The sequence below is a fragment of the Bos javanicus genome, chromosome X (assembly GCF_032452875.1).
Source record: "Bos javanicus breed banteng chromosome X, ARS-OSU_banteng_1.0, whole genome shotgun sequence".
Taxonomy (NCBI): Eukaryota; Metazoa; Chordata; class Mammalia; order Artiodactyla; family Bovidae; genus Bos; species Bos javanicus.
The window spans coordinates 131,059,544-131,069,758 of NC_083897.1; positions in this window are offsets into that span (position 1 = coordinate 131,059,544).

Consider the following 10,215-nt stretch of genomic DNA (forward strand, 5'->3'; position numbering starts at 1 on the left):
GCCATAACTATACGTATGTCCCCTCCCTCTTGAACCTCCCTCTCATCTTCCTCCCCATCCCACCCCTCTAGGTTGGTACAGAGACCCTGTTTGAGATCCCTGAGATATACAGCAAATTCCCTTCGGCTATCTGTTTCACATATGGTAATGTAAGTTTCCATGTTACTCTCGCCATACATCTCACCCTCTCCTGCCTTCTCCCCATGTCCATGAGTCTGTTCTCTCTGTCTGTTTCTCCATTGCTGCCCTGCAAACAAGTTCTTTGGTACCATCTTTCTAGATTCCATATATATGCATTAGCATACGACATTTATCTTTCTCTTTCTGACTTACTTCACTCTATAATAGGATCTAGGTTCATCCACCTCATTGGAACTGACTCAAATGTGTTCCTTTCTATGGCTGAGTAATATTCCATTGTTTATGTGTACCACAACTTCTTTATCCATTCATCTGTCAATGGACATCTAGGTTGCTTCCATGTCCTAGCTGTTGTAAATAGTGCTGCAGTGAATATTGGGGTACATGTGTCTTTTTCAATTTTGGTTTCCTCAGCGTATATGCCTAGGAGTGAGATTGCTGGGTTATATGGTGGTTTTATTCCTAGTTTTTTAAGGAATCACCATACCATCTTCCATAGTGACTGTATCAATTTACATTCCCACCAACAGTGCAAGTGTTTATCCACACCCTCTCCTGTGTGTAGACATTTTGATGAGGGCCATTCTGACTGGTGTGAGGTGATACTTCACTGTAGTTTTGTTTTGCATTTCTCTAATAATGAGTGATATTGAGCATATTTTCATGTCTTTCTTAGCCATCTGTATGACTACTTTGGAGAAATGTCTGTTTAGATCTTTTTCCCACATTGTAATTGGGTTGTTTTTCTGGTATTGATTTGTATAAGCTGCTTGTATGTTTTGGAAATTAATCCTTTGTCAGTTAATTGATTTGCTATTATTTTCTCCTGTTCTGAGGGTTGTCTTTTCACCTTTCTTATAGTTTCCTTTGCTCTGAAAAAGCTTTTAAGTTTAATCAGGTCCCACTTGTTTACTTTTGTTTTTATTTCCATTACTCTAGGAGGTGGGTCATAGAGGATCTTGCTTTGATTTATGATATCGAGTGTTCTGCCTATGTTTTCCTCTAAGAGTTTTATAGTTTCTGGTCTTACATTTAGATCTTTAATCCGTATTGAGTAGGGGACTGGAATGCAAAAGTAGGAAGTCAAGAAACACCTGAAGTAACAGGCAAATTTGGCCTTGGAATATGGAATGAAGCAGGGCAAAGACTAATAGAGTTTTGCCAAGAAAATGCACTGGTCATAGCAAACACCCTCTTCCAACAACACAAGAGAAGACTCTACACATGGACATCACCAGATGGTCAACACCAAAATCAGATTGATTGTATTCTTTGCAGCCAAAGATGGAGAAGCTCTATACAGTCAACAAAAACAATACCAGGAGCTGACTGTGGCTCAGACCATGAACTCCTTATTGCCAAATTCAGACTTAAATTGAAGAAAGTATGGAAAACCACTAGACCATTCAGGTATGACCTAAATCAAATCTCTTAAGATTATACAGTAGAAGTGAGAAATAGATTTAAGGGCCTAGATCTGATAGATGGAGTGCCTGATGAACTATGGAATGAGGTTTGTGACATTGTACAGGAGACAGGGATCAAGACCATCCCCATGGAAAAGAAATACAAAAGAGCAAAGTGGCTGTCTGGGGAGGCCTTACAAATAGCTGTGAAAAGAAGAGAAGCAAAAAGCAAAGGAGAAAAAGATATAAGCATCTGAATGCAGAGTTCCAAAGAATAGCAGGGAGAGATAAGAAAGCCTTCCTCAGCGATCAATGCAAAGAAATAGAGGAAAACAACAGAATGGGAAAGACTAGAGCTCTCTTCAAGAAAATGAGAGATACCAAGGGAATATTTCATGCAAAGATGGGCTCGATAAAGGACAGAAACAGTATGGACCTAACAGAAGCAGAAGCTATTAAGAAGAGGTGGCAAGAATACACAGAAGAACTGTACAAAAAGATCTTCATGATCCAGATAATCATGATGGTGTAATCACTGACCTAGAGCCAGACATCCTGGAATGTGAATTCAAGTGGGCCTTGGGAAGCATCACTACGAACAAAGCTAGTGGAGGTGATGGAATTCCAGTTGAGCTATTTCAAATCCTGAAAGATGATGCTGTGAAAGTGCTGCACTCAATATGCCAGCAAATTTGGAAAACTCAGCAGTGGCCACAGGACTGGAAAAGGTCAGTTTTCATTCCAGTCCCAAAGAAAGGCAATGCCAAAGGATGCTCAAACTACTGCACAATTGCACTCATCTCACACGCTAGTAAAGTAATACTCAAAATTCTCCAAGCCAGGCTTCAGCAATACATGAACTGTGAACTTCCATATGTTCAAGCTGGTTTTAGAAAAGGCAGAGGAACCAGAGATCAAATTGCCAACATCTGCTGGATCATCGAAAAAGCAAGAGAGTTTCAGAAAAACATCTATTTCTGCTTTATTGACTATGCCAAAGCCTTTGACTGTGTGGATCACAATAAACTGTGGAAAATTCTGAAAGAGATGGGAATACCAGACCACCTGACCTGCCTCTTGATAAACCTGTATGCAGGTCAGGAAGCAACAGTTAGAACTGGACATAGAACAACAGACTGGTTCCAAATAGGAAAAGCAGTACATCAAGGCTATATATTGTCACCTTGCTTATTTAACTTATATGCAGAGTACATCATGAGAAACGCTGGACTGGAAGAAACACAAGCTGGAATCAAGATTGCTGGGAGAAATATCAGTCACCTCAGATATGCAGATGACACCACCCTTATGGAAGAAAGTGAAGAAGAACTAAAAAGCCTCTTGATGAAAGTGAAAGTGGAGAGTGAAAAAGTTGGCTTAAAGCTCAACATTCAGAAAATGAACATCATGGCATCTGGTCCCATCACTTAATGGGAAATAGATGGGGAAACAGTGGAAACAGTGTCAGACTTTATTTTTCTGGGCTCCAAAATCACTGCAGATGGTGACTGCAGCCATGAAATTAAAAGACGCTTACTCCTTGGAAGGAAAGTTATGACCAACCTAGATAGCATATTCAAAAGCAGAGACATTACTTTGCCAACAAAGGTCCGTCTAGTCAAGGCTATGGTTTTTCCTGTGGTCATGTATGGATGTGAGAGTTGGACTATGAAGAAGGCTGAGAGCTGAAGAATTGATGCTTTTGAACTGTGGTGTTGAAGAAGACTCCTGAGAGTCCCTTGGACTGCAAGGAGATCCAACCAGTCCATTCTAAAGGAGATCAGCCCTGGGATTTCTTTGGAAGGAATGATGCTAAAGCTGAAACTGCAGTACTTTGGCCACCTCATGCGAAGAGTTGACTCATTGGAAAAGACTGTGATGCTGGGAGGGATTGGAAGTAGAAGGAGAAGGGTCCGACAGAGGATGAGATGTCTGGATGGCATCCCTGACTCAATGGACGTGAGTCTGGGTGAACTCCAGGAGTTGGTGATGGACAGGGAGGCCTGGCGTGCTGCGATTCATGGGGTCACAAAGAGTCGGACATGACTGAGCGACTGAACTGAACTGAACTGATGGTGTTAAGAAGTGTTCTAATTTCATTCTTTTACATGTAGCTGTCCAGTTTTCCCATCACCTGTTGGGAGCTGTGTTAGGCATTACTGACAAAATGGAGGCACGGCCCCAACCCCCTCTCCTAATCTCGCAGGCATGGCCCTGGGATGAAGGAGTTAGGCTTATGATTTTGACTTGTTGTTTCCTTTCTTCGGTTCAGTTGGTTGGAAAGAATGTTAAGGTGCTTGAGAGAAGCATGAGAAAACACAAAGCCTTCTACAGTTGTGCCCAGAAAATAATCTATAAAATAACCATTGACATTTGTTCAAGGATCTTTACAAAGAATGTCCCAGAATGAGCACATAGGCCGCAGCTTGAGGCCTTGGGAAGGATTGTTGTCTGAGACCTGTTTGTGAGGAAAATACTTATGGCAAAAGAAGATTGCTGAGTTTAGGGTTTAGGAATAACTAAGAATAGCTAGAAGGCTTTTTAGGAGATAGTGATCTTAAGATGCTAGGGGCAAACAGGATTTAGAAAGATAAGAAATAAACTGAGGAATGTAGCATGAGTTACAATGTCATCACAAGTTAAGTACAGTAAATCTGGGTGGGGGAAACTAAAAACTTCAAACCTCTTGACCTAATGCTTTCGTCAAAGTATAAAAGAGAACCTGAAGCTTAAAATAAAGATGTAGTCCCGTACTTGGAGTCAGAGGCTACATCAAGATGTAGTTCCGTACTATGTGTACTATGAGTCAGAGGCTACATCATCGTCCGCCGACACCGCTCACCCCTTCAGGCTGATTCCCTGGCTGCTGGAGCTGGACTCCAGCAATCACCGCTTATTGAAGAGGTTGTCTTTGCCCCATTGTATATTCTTGCCTCCTGTCTTGTTCCATTGGTCTATATTTCTGTTTTTGCGAAGCACAGATTTTTATGCTACAGGAATAAATAAACATTTCTCGTTGGCAAAAATCTGTTGATTGTACTGGTTCCTATTTTGATTCATAAAGATGTGTTTGAGTCTAGTTATAATGATTTAAAAGTCGTGGTCTGAAACTGCAATTATGTTTGCAGCAACGTAATACTTTGCTTGTTTTTACAGGTCATCTTAGACCAATAGTTTAAATAAAATGGGCTATCAGAATTAGTAGTTTTTCTTTTTAATGCTCAAACTGGTATCTAGCTTTGCTGAATTGGTGAAGATGGGCTTGAGAAGTACAAACTGAACTTTCATTCTAATCAAAGAACAATATTGTGCTTCAAAGATAGGAACCCAGGGACTTCCCTGGCAGTCCAGTGGTTAAGACTCTGTGCTTCCAGCACAGAGGATGTGAGTTCAATCCCTGGTCAGGGAACTAAGATTCCACATGCTGTGCAGCCAAAAAAAGATTTGTTTTTATTTAAAAAAAGATGGGAAACAAAGCTTACTCAAAGCAATTCATCTGAACCTACCTGGAATCTTCGCAGTGCAAAAGTATTTGTTATCCCTGTCCATTTACCTGATGAAGTGCCCTTTGCATTTGAAAAGCAAAGAGGTAATAGTGTTACCATGTTCACAAAACTATGAGAGAAAGGTTGATAAACAATTTATAACCACTTTCACAGCAAAGAATACATTTGTCTGAGCATTTGGAGGCTGCTATTTGCAGTCAGTTAACAATTCCCAAGGTGTGGTAGGTAACCCTCCAGGATGGTCCCCAGTGATCCTCTGATATTTTGTAATGCTTTTCCCTGAAGTGGTGGCTGAACTTAGTGACTTGGTTCTAATGAACAGAATAAGGCCCAAGTGATGGTGACTGGAGACTTGGTCATAAAGGGCAATGTGGCCTTTCTTTTGCATCATCATGATCATCTGCTCTAGAGCAGGCCGGCTGCCCTGTGTGAGCACCCTATGAGGAAGCCAACATGACAAAGAATTGGCAACTCTGGCCAACAACCTCATGAGTATTTTTAGAAGGGGGTCTTCTTGCCTCATCAAGCTTTGAATGACTGTAGTCCTAGCTGACACCTTGACTGCAACCTTGTGAGAGACCTTGAGCCAGAACCACCCAGCCACGCTGCTTCCTGACTTTTCCCTCACAGAAACTGTGAGATAAGACATGGTCATTGTTTTAAGATGCTAATGTCTGGGGTAATTTGCTATGCAGCAATGGCTAGCTAACACAGAGGGGTATTATGCTTCTTCTAGGTTTATGCCTTTATTTGTTCAGCAGGTATTTATTGAGAAACTACCACATGCCAGGCATTGTGTTTATGGGATTCTCCAGACGAGAGTCTTGGAGTGGGTTGCCATTCCCTTCTCAAAGGCAATGTGTATGTAGAGGTTAATCATCTACTGAGCATAAGAAACATATTTAAGGGACCCCTGGTTTCTGGGCACTATATGCATAGCATACAGCAAAAAATTTTACCCTTGGAAAACTGTGGTGGTTATCTTTGGAAATACCATCTACCACCTAGAGTTACTACTATACATTTGCTATTTATATATTAATGGCCCAACAAATATTTATAGATTGAATACTTCTCTGTGAATTGTGCTCACCTGTTGAAACTAGAGATGACACTATAAACCTCTGTCCCTACTATGTCCCCTCAAAATTTGTGTATTGAAATCTAACTCCCAAGGTGATGGTAGTAGGAGGTGGGACCTTTGGGAGGTGATTAGGTCATTAGGGTAAAGCCCTGAGGAATGAATCTCTTATAGAAGAGACCCAAGAGACCTCCCTTACTTCTGTGAGGACTGTTAGGCCAGTATAATCTTTCTAGCATGCTATATATATATATATCAAATACCAGTCATTTCAGCAATGAAAAAGTATCTCTAACATATTTATTGACATCCTCTGGGTATAGATTTAGATAATGTCATTTGTAGTGCTTAAACTTCTCTGGAATGTGGGTTCAAATGCTATCTAACCACCTCTAAGGATTAATCTAAGGATTGATTAATCTAAGGATGAGCTTTAAGGATAAAGTTCATTCATACATGTTTACACATTTACACCACACTGTTTACACCATACATACAATATGTGGGCATGTATTGTCTAAACCCTAACTTTCTGAGTAAAAGCTGCCCCAGTGAGCCACCATTGCCTTGAGTGCTCCAGGGGCAGGCTCTGTCCCTGGATGCTGGGTGGGTGGATCTGTCTAATTATGATTGGGAAGCTCCCTTGTTGGCATATGAAACTGAAAAAAAATGAAAGTCACACAGTTGTGTCCCGACTCCTTGCAGTTCCATGGACTGCAGCCTGTCCTCGTCTATCCATGAAATTCTTCAAGCAAGAGTATTGGAGTGGGTTGCCATTTCTTTCTCCCAGGGATCTTCCCAAACCGGGGATCGAACCCAGGTCTCCTGCATTGCAGGCAGATTCTTTACCACCTGAGCCACTATGTTCTCCAGTATCAGCTCTCAAGGGTGCAGTTAACATTTTTCTCTCTACCTGCCAACTTCCTTTGTTTTATCTTTGTAAGTTATTCACATTTCAGGTTGGCCAGAGTTATCTATTGGATACTTTCAAACACCCCAGCTGCAACCTGGCATGCTCCTGGCCCTTCTGAGAGGTCTTCCAAGAATCCTCTTGACAGACCTTGGAACTCTTGCCTGTTGACCTTCTCCCACTTACACCATGCTTCAAAGCAGGCATTGACTCCACATCTCTGTATCCCCAGCATCTAACACACAACCTGGTACACAGTAGGTGCTCAGTGAATGTTTGTTTAATGATGAGTCATTGATAGCAGGACATGCTTTTTGAGGGGCTTTTTAGGAGTGTTGGTCAATAGCTCATTAAAAACCTGCTTGAAATGACTGAGATAAGCAACCTTAGATGACTGGAGCAAACAAAGAATTTCCTACAAACAATGTCTCTTTTTTTCTTTTAACATATGCTCCTGTTTTTGTCTTTTCTATTACGCATTGAAAATAGCAACTACCCTTTGCTGTCCACTTGAAACTATCACAACATTGTTAACTGGCTATCAGTCAGTTCAGTTCAGTTGCTCAGTCGTGTCCAACTCTTTGCGACCCCATGAATTGCAGCAGGCCAGACCGCCCCGTCCATCACCAACTCGCGGAGTTCACTCAAATTCACGTCCATCGAGTCAGTGATGCCATCCAGCCATCTCATCCTCTGGCGTCCCCTTCTCCTCCTGCCCCCAATCCCTCCCAGCATCAGAGTCTTTTCCAGTGAGTCAACTCTTAGCATGATGTGGCCAAAGTACTGGAGTTTCAGCTTTAGCATCATTCCTTCCAAAGAACACCCAGGACTGATACAAAATAAAGTTTAATTAAAAAAAAAAAAGTGGAAAAAAATAGAACTGAAAAAAAAGAAAGTAGCAACTATACAATTCCCTGGTGGTCCAGTGGTTAAGACTCAGGAACATGTGTTCATATATGTGTGTGTATATATATGTATGCATGTATATATATATATGGGGCTTCCCTGGTGGCTCAGACAGTAGACTCTGCTTTGAAAACATATTCATTTCATTTAATTCTATTTTATCCAGAGGCTAATCTAACAAATTAATTGATTGCCTATGTTTTGAGGTCATCTTATGGCCTACTGTGTGTTCTATTAAATAAAAAAGAAACAACAAAGTCCTACTGTATAGCACAGGGAACTATATTCAATATTTACCCTGTGTTAAACCATAATGGAAAAGAATATAGAAAAGAATGTCTATATGTATATAACTGAGTCACTTTGTTGTAAAGCAGAGATTGGCACAACATTGTAAATCAACTGCACTTCAACAAAAAAATTAAATATAAAATTTAAGTAAATAACAGAGGAAAAGCTCCATGGTAAGTACTGAATAAATGTTTACTGAGTTAAGTAATTATTATAAAATGTTTTAAAATGATGGCAATAGAGGCATGTTTTTTCAGTATTATCATATGTAAGTAGTTGATAATGCATAGTTTAGTGCAACCTCTAAAACCATTGGCCCACATTTTTGTCCTACCTGTGAATTTAATTTATTTGTGTTATTAATCATTCTTAGCTAACGCATAAATTCCTTTTTTAAGATACTAAGTTTGAGATACCAAAAGTTCCAAAATCTGACACCACTTAGTTGTGTGGCCTTGAATAAAGTTTTCTACTTCTCCGCACCTTGATTTCAGTTTTCCCTTCTGTCAAATGTAGATACTGGAGTGTGAAGTCAACTAGGATGAGGCAAGTGAACCGCTCACCTTGGGAGTAAAATTTAAGGGGGATTGGGTGGGGTCGCCAAAAAACCGCAATAATCAAGAAAAGTAATATTTCAATGCAGTATTTTAAAGAAATCAAAGTTAACACAAAATATGTATTATGACCAAAATATCAACATTTTAAAGATGGGGTCACTGTAGCTGATTTTTCCTTTGGCCTCTGAGTCCAGTGTGGTTTAGCATGGCACTGTAACTGATTCGGATTTTTATTTTTCTTTCCTTCTTTTTTTTTCTTTTCCGGTGCTGCACAGCTTGGGGGATCTTAGTTCCCTGACCAGGGGCCAAACTTGTGCCCCCTGGAAGTGGAAGGGTAGAGTCCTAACCACTGCATCACCGGGGGAGTCCCTGAGTTTTCAATAAACATTTCATTAAACCATCATTCATCTTATTGGCCTCTTAAATTTTGCACTGGGATTGAGTCCTGGTTCTGTTACATACATTTAATGAATGCCTGCCATTTACTGAGCACTGTTGGGGGACATAGCAGCCCTTGGTTTCAAGGAGCTCACAACTTTATTAGGAAAAACAGGAGAGTCAGCAGAGAGTAAGTAGGACAATGGGAGACGTTTTGGGACAGAGTTAAGAAATGGAAGGAATGATATCAGATGAGCCCATGTGGACTAGAAAACAGCATTTCATGCCAAGGTGGTATGTATCACAGAGCGGTGATGACTGCAGGCTGGAGATGGAGGCCTTGGAGTCAAGCCCTACCTCTTCCAATTCTAACTGGCTTTGTAATCTTGTGCAGTGTATCCTTTTAACTTCCCTGCACTTCTGTTTCTTTCCTCATTAGTAAAAGTCAGAAGAATAATTACATCAACCTAAGAGGGTTGTGAGGGTGACTTGAGCTCAAATAGTGAGTCCTGAGAATAGAGCCGGCACTTATGAAAAATTGTTAAATGTTACTTTTAACGAGAAAACACTCATTTTGAGCAAGGAGAAGCTCTATTAGATAAAATTAAACCCAGCTCTTTTCTAGGCAAGCTGCTAAGAGTTGCGGTGATTTTTATCTTTCCCTGACTTGTCACTCTGTGTCCCAAACCACTTTCCCTTAGTTCCAGTTGAGCAGGAAAAGCTGTTTCATCTTTGGCAGTTCTTCCAAATTCAGTAGACTGTGACTGGTCATTTAGAAAGTTAATGAACAATTGATGGCTCATGTACAAATGTACAAAACCTCATCATTTTTTCTCGCAACCTTTGATATAAACAAGTGGACACCATAATGTTCCCCCTTAGAATGTACATGGAGTCTCTTATTTACCACGTTTTAGAGGGAGACTGATATGAGCCCTTGGAGGTGGGTAGAAGCAACCTTCCAGTGCCTTACAAAATCTTGTGAATAGGAGCACAGGGCTGAACTGGGAAGAGCACTTTTACTGGACTGAAGGAGTAG